The sequence below is a fragment of the Podarcis tiliguerta genome, assembly GCF_965153285.1.
Source record: "Podarcis tiliguerta genome assembly, chromosome: 6".
NCBI lineage: Eukaryota > Metazoa > Chordata > Lepidosauria > Squamata > Lacertidae > Podarcis > Podarcis tiliguerta.
The window spans coordinates 3,615,022-3,622,259 of NC_139539.1; positions in this window are offsets into that span (position 1 = coordinate 3,615,022).

Sequence of the window (7,238 nt, forward strand, 5' to 3'; positions counted from 1 at the left end):
CACTTCTGCGCATGCGTGAGCACTGAAAACCAGAAGTAACCCATTCCGGTACTTCCGGGTTTGGCGCAGTGCGCAACCCGAAGTGTCTGTAATCCGAGGTATGACTTTATTTGTTTAATATTTTATGTATGTTTATGGGAACTTTTGTTTTGTTGCAGTTACGTATTTTTTTTCCTATTGTAAGCTGCTTTGAGCATGGCTTGGACCTTGGAAAGGCGGCATACAAATAAAATTACGGCTGTCTGTCTGTCTGTCTGTCTGCCTGCCTGTGGGAAACCCGCAACAGAACAATCACAGAATCATAGACCTACAGAACTGGATATCGGGACCCCAAGGGTCAACCTGGCTGAAATGGGCTCTCTGAAGCATTCACTGCCCTTTCACTTTGGCCAGGCTCATTCCCCTCACCTTGAAGTTGGGCGGGGAACACAGCCTGGACTACCAGATGTTGGGCAGCCATCTGTCTTGAATGCTTTAGCGGAGATTTCTGCATTGCAGCGGGTCAGGCTAGATGACCCACCAGGTCCCTTTCCAGCGCCACAGTTCCATGTGTGTCTTTGGTTGCGATGCCCTTGTGAAAAATCTGGGGGTTTTATATATATATATAAAGGAGCTACTTAGTTGGATTTTGGGGCACTCCCACCATACGTGGAGGTATGTGCCTGTGGAGGTGCACCCTCTCCAGCATTTTGGTGAGGTTCCTGGGCAAGCAAGTATTAGAAATCACCCCAGAATTGGCCCTTCCAAGACAATAATGCCCACTTACACCACAAAGAGCTCATAACCCACTTACTTTCAGCAACCAGAAGCATCATAGCCAGACACTGGAGAGACCTATCAGGAGTAAGCATGGACCAATGGTACTAAATAGTATGGGAAACAGAACTACTAGAAAAATTAACCAATAAACTGAAACTGACACGGGGACAAACAGAAGAAGACGCCTTTACCCCGGTATGGCTCCCCTTTATCACATACACAGCCCAACAAGACAGGAACAAGAATCCGCCGACAGCATATGAATCAGTATGGCTAACCTGATCCAAAACACCCACCCACCCCCCACGCACACATGAAAACAAAGACCACCACAGCCAACCACAAACAAACAACCACACCCTACGCCATGTGTAGGCAAACTAAGGCCCGGGGGCCAGATCTGGCCCAATCGCCTTCTTAATCCGGCCTGCGGACGGTCCGGGAATCATCGTGTTTTTACATGAGTAGAATGTGTGCTTTTATTTGAAATGCATCTCTGGGTTATTTGTGGGGCATAGGAATTTGTTCATTATTTTTTCCCAAAGTATAGCCCAGCCCCCCCCCCACAAGGTCTGAGGGACAGTGGACTGGCCCCCTGCTGAAAAAGTTTTCTGACTCCTGCCCTAGGGCAACCCCAACCTCTCTCACCAAAAGTGAGAGGAACACAAGTGAACAGCAAAGAACCTGCGCAAGCAACGCTGACACCAAACCCTACATATAGTAAGTAAAATAGAAACATCCCAACCCCACCCATCTTCCCCCCTCCATCTCCTTCCCCCTTTTCTTCCTAAAGGTAAAGGGACCCCTGACCATTAGGTCCAGTCGTGGCCGACTCTGGGGTTGTGGTGCTCATCTCGCTTTACTGGCCGAGGGAGCCGGCGTACAGCTTCCGGGTCATGTGGCCAGCATGACTAAGCCGCTTCTGGCAAACCAGAGCCGCGCATGGAAACGCCGTTTACCTTCCCGGCAGAGCGGTACCTATTTATCTACTTGCACTTTGAGGTGCTTTTGAACTGCTAGGTTGGCAGGAGCAGGGACCGAGCAACGGGAGCTCACCCCGTCGTTGCGGGGATTCGAACCACCAAACTTCTGATCAGCAAGTCCTAGGCTCTGTGGTTTAACACACAGTGCCACCCATGTCCCTTTTCTTCCCAATGTCTCCACAAATGAAACTGATGTGTAAAAATGTTACATGGGGGGGGGGGGGGAATACGAGAGAGAGACATCGCACACACTTTTGTAAATCAAGAAAGTCTTCAATTTTACAAAAAGGGAGCTGTTTGGCACAGCTCTGGGGTGACGGGGAGCCAGCGGCTTGTCCTGGATTTTTACGGGAAGTGATAAAAACGGGGGCAGGCTGCATCTTTGCCGTCCAGCTGCCCCTGCTCTGGAAACATTCCTGGGGCTCCTTGCAAGACAAACGTAGATTTCCTGCCAGAACAGGCGGCGTTTCCTCTTGCAGGGAGGAGCAGCCCAAGTTTTCCCCATCTGGAGGGACCCCACCGAGAGAAGGAAGGTGGTCCGAACAGCTGGCCAGACAGAGTGGAGCCAGGCTTGCAGGGGAGTTGCAGAAGTTGGGGGGGAGCAGCGACCCAGCCTGGGAAGGCCTGTTATTGTAACAACCCAGGTGCTGGCCTGCTCTGGAGCCCAGCCAGAGGCAAAGGAGAAGGGGGGGGGGTTGTGGGGGGGTGGAGGGAGAGAGTTGCTGTCCTCTTCTGGAGGTTTATGACTCCTGTTCAGGTGGCCCTTTTGTAAGAGATCCACTTTTAATTAGGGGAGCCGCTTCCGTTCCCCCTCCCTGCCGCCCAGTCGTTTTCAAATTTCACACTCTGGAGCTCCTCGGAAGCAGCCGATCTCGTGGGAATCCCTCGAAATAAAAAGATCACCCCTGACATATTCCCACTCTGCACAGCCGCAGAGGATGCGGAGAAGTTCCCATACCCTCCAAAAATAGGGTTGTCCATAATAATACAGTCATACCTCGGGTTACAGACGCTTCAGGTTGCGTTTTTTCGGGTTATGGACCGCCGAAACCAGGAAGCACCAGAACGGGTTACTTCAGGTTTCGGTGGTTGTGCAGAAGTGCTAAATTGTGCTTTGCGCATGTGCAGAAGTGCCGAATCGCAACCCGCACGTGCGCAGACACACCGCTGCGGGTTGCGAACGTGCATCCCGTACGGATCACATTTGCAACCCGAGCGTCCACTGTAATAGTGATGATGATGATAATACACTGGTCACCTGACTGCGTTGCCCGAGCCACTCTGAGTGGCTTCCAACATATATAAAAACATAATAAAACATTAAACATTAAAAAAAAAGCTCCCCTATACAGGGCTGCCTTCAGAGGTCTTCCAAAATATTGTATAGAGTGGGTGATCGGGTTGTGAACATGATCTGTGCAGGATGCACGTTTGCAACCCGCAGCTGCGCATGCGCAGGTTGCGATTCGGTGCTTCTGCGCATGCGCAAAGTGTGATCTAGCGCTTCTGTGCATGTGCGACCTCCGAAACCCGGAAGTAACCCGTTCTGGTACTTCCGGGTTTTGGCGGTCCGGTGAGGCTGGGGCAACCCAATCAGATGGGTGGCATATCAATAATAAATTATTATTGTTATTAAGGTTGGTGGGGGTGAGTTCTATAGTTTAACTATGCATCGGATGTCCACATGTCCTAGTGTTACAAGAGAGGGAGAAATACTTTTCTCTGTCCACTGTCTCAATGCCATGCATAACTAATTATTATTATTATTATTATTATTAGTCTACATTTCCCCAGTCACTCTGGGCGGCTTACAGAATACAGTGGTACCTTGGTTCTCAAACTTAATCCGTTCCTGCACTCAAGCAGAAGTCGCGTTGGACATTTGGCTTCCGAAAAACGTTCACAAACCCTGGGTTTACTTCTGGGTTTGCAGTGTTCAGGAGCCAATTTGCTCGGGAGCCAAGCCATTCAAGTACAGTGGTGCCTCGCAAGACGAAATTAATTCGTTCTGCGAGTTTTTTCGTCTTGCGAAGCACCACTGTGTATTGACGGTTTCCCATAGGAATGCATTGGCGGTTTTTTAAAAAAGGCGCAAGACGTTTTCGGCTTGCGAAGCAAGCCGATAGGGAAATCCGTCTTGCGAAGCAACTCAGAAAATGAAAAACTCTTTCGTTTTGCAAGTTTTTCATCTTCCGAGGCATTCGTCTTGCGAGGTACCACTGTACCAAGATACCATTGTATATAAAACATAACTTTACGAACTTCTACCAGGTTCCTTCTCCCTCGCCTTTCCCCTGAAGTAAGAAGCCCCAAACTCTGCAACTTTCCCTCAAAGTTACCTAGAATCATAGGACTGTCAAGCGGGACCCTGAGGGTCATCTAGTCCAACCCCTGCTAAGCAGGAACCTTTTTGCCCAACATGGGGCTCAAACCCACCACCACCGAGATTAGGATTCTTCTGCTCTACCGACAGCTATCCTAGGAGTCGCTCTTTCTGCTTGATCTTTCTGTCAGTCCTTTCCTGAGCCCTTTCCAATCTCCCCTTTGAGGAGAGGCGCCCAGAACCCCACCCGGGATTCCAGAGATTTGCGTAACGCCATTGCGACGTTGGCAGCCTTGTTTTCGGTTCCTTTCCCAGGCATCCCTAGCATGGAGTTTGCCTCCACAGGGCCCTCAAGGCCCGAGGCAGACTTGGTCTCGGGGTCACATGCGGTCGGTGGCCCCCAGGCCCCCCGTCTCCCTGATGCGCAGGGGCTCCCTGGGCTCTTGGCCCTCTCCGCCCGGCGAGTGTCGCTCTTGCCTGGGTCGAGCGGGGACTGGCAAAGGCACATCTGGAGTCTAGACTTGGTGGCTCGGTGGGCTGGGTTTGGCTGCTGAGTTCTGCCCGTTCCCCGCTGCACACTGTTTGCTTAGCTGGAGGTCTTTAATTGGAATTAAAGTGGCCTCTCTTGTTTTTGCGGACACGAGCGCTGGAAAAAGTAGCTGCGAGTCATCGAAAACATCTGCAGGAGACAGCGGAGGGTCATTAGATGGCAGGGCGCGAGGCGCCAGCCTTGCTGCTTGCAGCCGCCGTGGGGGGATAATGGCTCAATACGGCTTTTGTGGACGGGCAGCGGAGCCAGAAAACACGGCCTGTTGATTCTGGCATCGGGCATCGCTGCCGGGATAGTCCCAAGCGAGAGCCCGGCACTGCCCTGCCAGGGGGAGGGAAGCAGCAACAGCGATGCAGAATTGCAGCTGGAGGCCCGGCTCCCCTCTCCCCCCACAAATGTGGGGGGCAGACCCTTGCAATGCTTGGATTCTTGGGGGGATAGGCAGGGGGAGACCTCACACCACCCACAGATCCCGAGGGCAGCCAAACCACGCCAAGCCCTTCGGAAAACAGTAGCCAAGAAAGGCGCCCACAGCGGGAAGGGGGCCGGGACCTCTCTGCCCCCCTGCATAATTCGAGCCCCATCGCCCAAGGCTAGAGGCTTTGACAACCTGGAGCCCTCCTGATGTTGCTGTCGTTTAGTCGTTTAGTTGTGTCCGACTCTTCGTGACCCTTTGGACCAGAACACGCCAGGCCCTCTTGTCTTCCACTGCCTCCCACAGCTTGGTCAAACTCATGCTGGTAGCTTCGAGAACACTGTCCAACCATCTCGTCCTCTGTTGTCCCCTTCTCCTTGTGCCCTCCATCTTTCCCAACATCAGGGTCTTTTCCAGGGAGTCTTCTCTTCTCATGAGGTGGCCAAAGTCTTGGAGCCTCAGCTTCAGGATCTGTCCTTCCACTGAGCACTCAGGGCTGATTTCCTTCAGAATAGAGAGGTTTGATCTTCTTGCAGTCCATGGGACTCTGAAGAGTCTCCTCCAGCACCAGAATTCAAAAGCATCAATTCTTCGACGATCAGCCTTCTTTATGGTCCAGCTCTCACTTCCATACATCACTACTGGGAAAACCAGAGCTTTAACTAGACCAGGGGTCTGCAACCTTTAAGACAAAAAGAGCCACTTGGACCCGTTTCCGAAGAAAAAAAAACTGGGAGCCGCAAAACTCGTTATTATAAAAATAACTTTTTTGTCACTTTTTTAATTATTTCTTTGTTTGACCCCTCAGAATTACTCCTCCTCATAGAAATAAACGTTAAATTAACAAGTTACCTTTTTGTGTGTGTGTGTGTTCTTCACTCCCCTTCAAAACAGTGACCAGCGTACATGCCCCTTACAATGTAGCAGGCGGGCGGGCGGGAAGGTGACATCGGGACGGTGCGTGACTAACGCACGCACCGCGCCCATGTGATGTCACAGCCAGTACAGCGCCCACCACAGTGGGGAGTGTTGGGGCGCACAATGCGCCTCCTCCCCTCGCTAGTATCCACCCCGGAGCCGCAGCAAAGGTGTAAAAGAGCCACATGCGGCTCCGGAGCTGCGGGTTGCAGACCCCTGAACTAGACGGACCTTTGTTGGCAAGGTGATGTCTCTGCTTTTTAAGATGCTGTCTAGGTTTGTCATTGCTTTTCTCCCAAGAAGCAGGCGTCTTTTAATTTCTTGACTGCTGTCACCATCTGCAGTGATCATGGAGCCCAAGAAAGTAAAATCTCTCACTGCCTCCATTTCTTCCCCTTCTATTTGTCCTCCTGATACTCTGGACTATATCAGAGCCCCTGGTGCAAAACAGCTTGAACACACCTGCTTGGCAAGGAGCTGCCTTCTTGGCAAACCTTGCTGCTGAAAATTGCTCAAGTCAAGCATGGGCACAGCCAGGATTTATTTTTGGGGTGGCAGGCTTTATGTTGGGGGCCGGGCAGGACAGAGTTATCGGTGGCGCAATTGATTTATTTACTTACTTGATTTAGGGGAAGGCAGCTGCCCCCCTGGCTATGCCCATGATGAAAAGGTCCCTGGGCAGATTCTCCTCCCCGCACCCGGCACTTCACCAAGTGTCATAGAATCATAATAAATTTGTAGAATTGGAAGGGACCCCTTGAATTATCCAGTCCAGGGGTAGGCAACCTAAGGCCCGTGGGCCAGATGCGGCCCAATCGCCTTCTCAATCCGGCCCGCGGATGGTCCGGGAATCAGTGTGTTTTTACATGAGCAGAATGTGTCCTTTTATTTAAAATGCATCTCCGGGTTATTTGCAAGGCTTGCCTGGTGTTTTTACATGAGATCCAGCGCCGGGGGCCTTCTGGCGGTTCCCTCATTGCGAGGTTATAGGGAACCAGACAGAGGGCCTTCTCGGTGGTGTCGCCCGCCCTGTGGAACACCCTCCCTTCAGATGTGAAGGAAATAAGCAGCTATCTTACCTTTAAAAGACATGTGAAGGCAGCCCTGTTTAGCGAAGTTTTTAATATTTAATGCTGTATTAACACTCGATTGGGAGCCACCCAGAAACTCAGCCAGATGGGCAGGGTATAAATAATAAATAACTATTATTATTATTATTATTATTATTATTATTATCATCATCATCATCATCATCATCATCATCATCATGAGTTGAATGTGTCCTTTTAT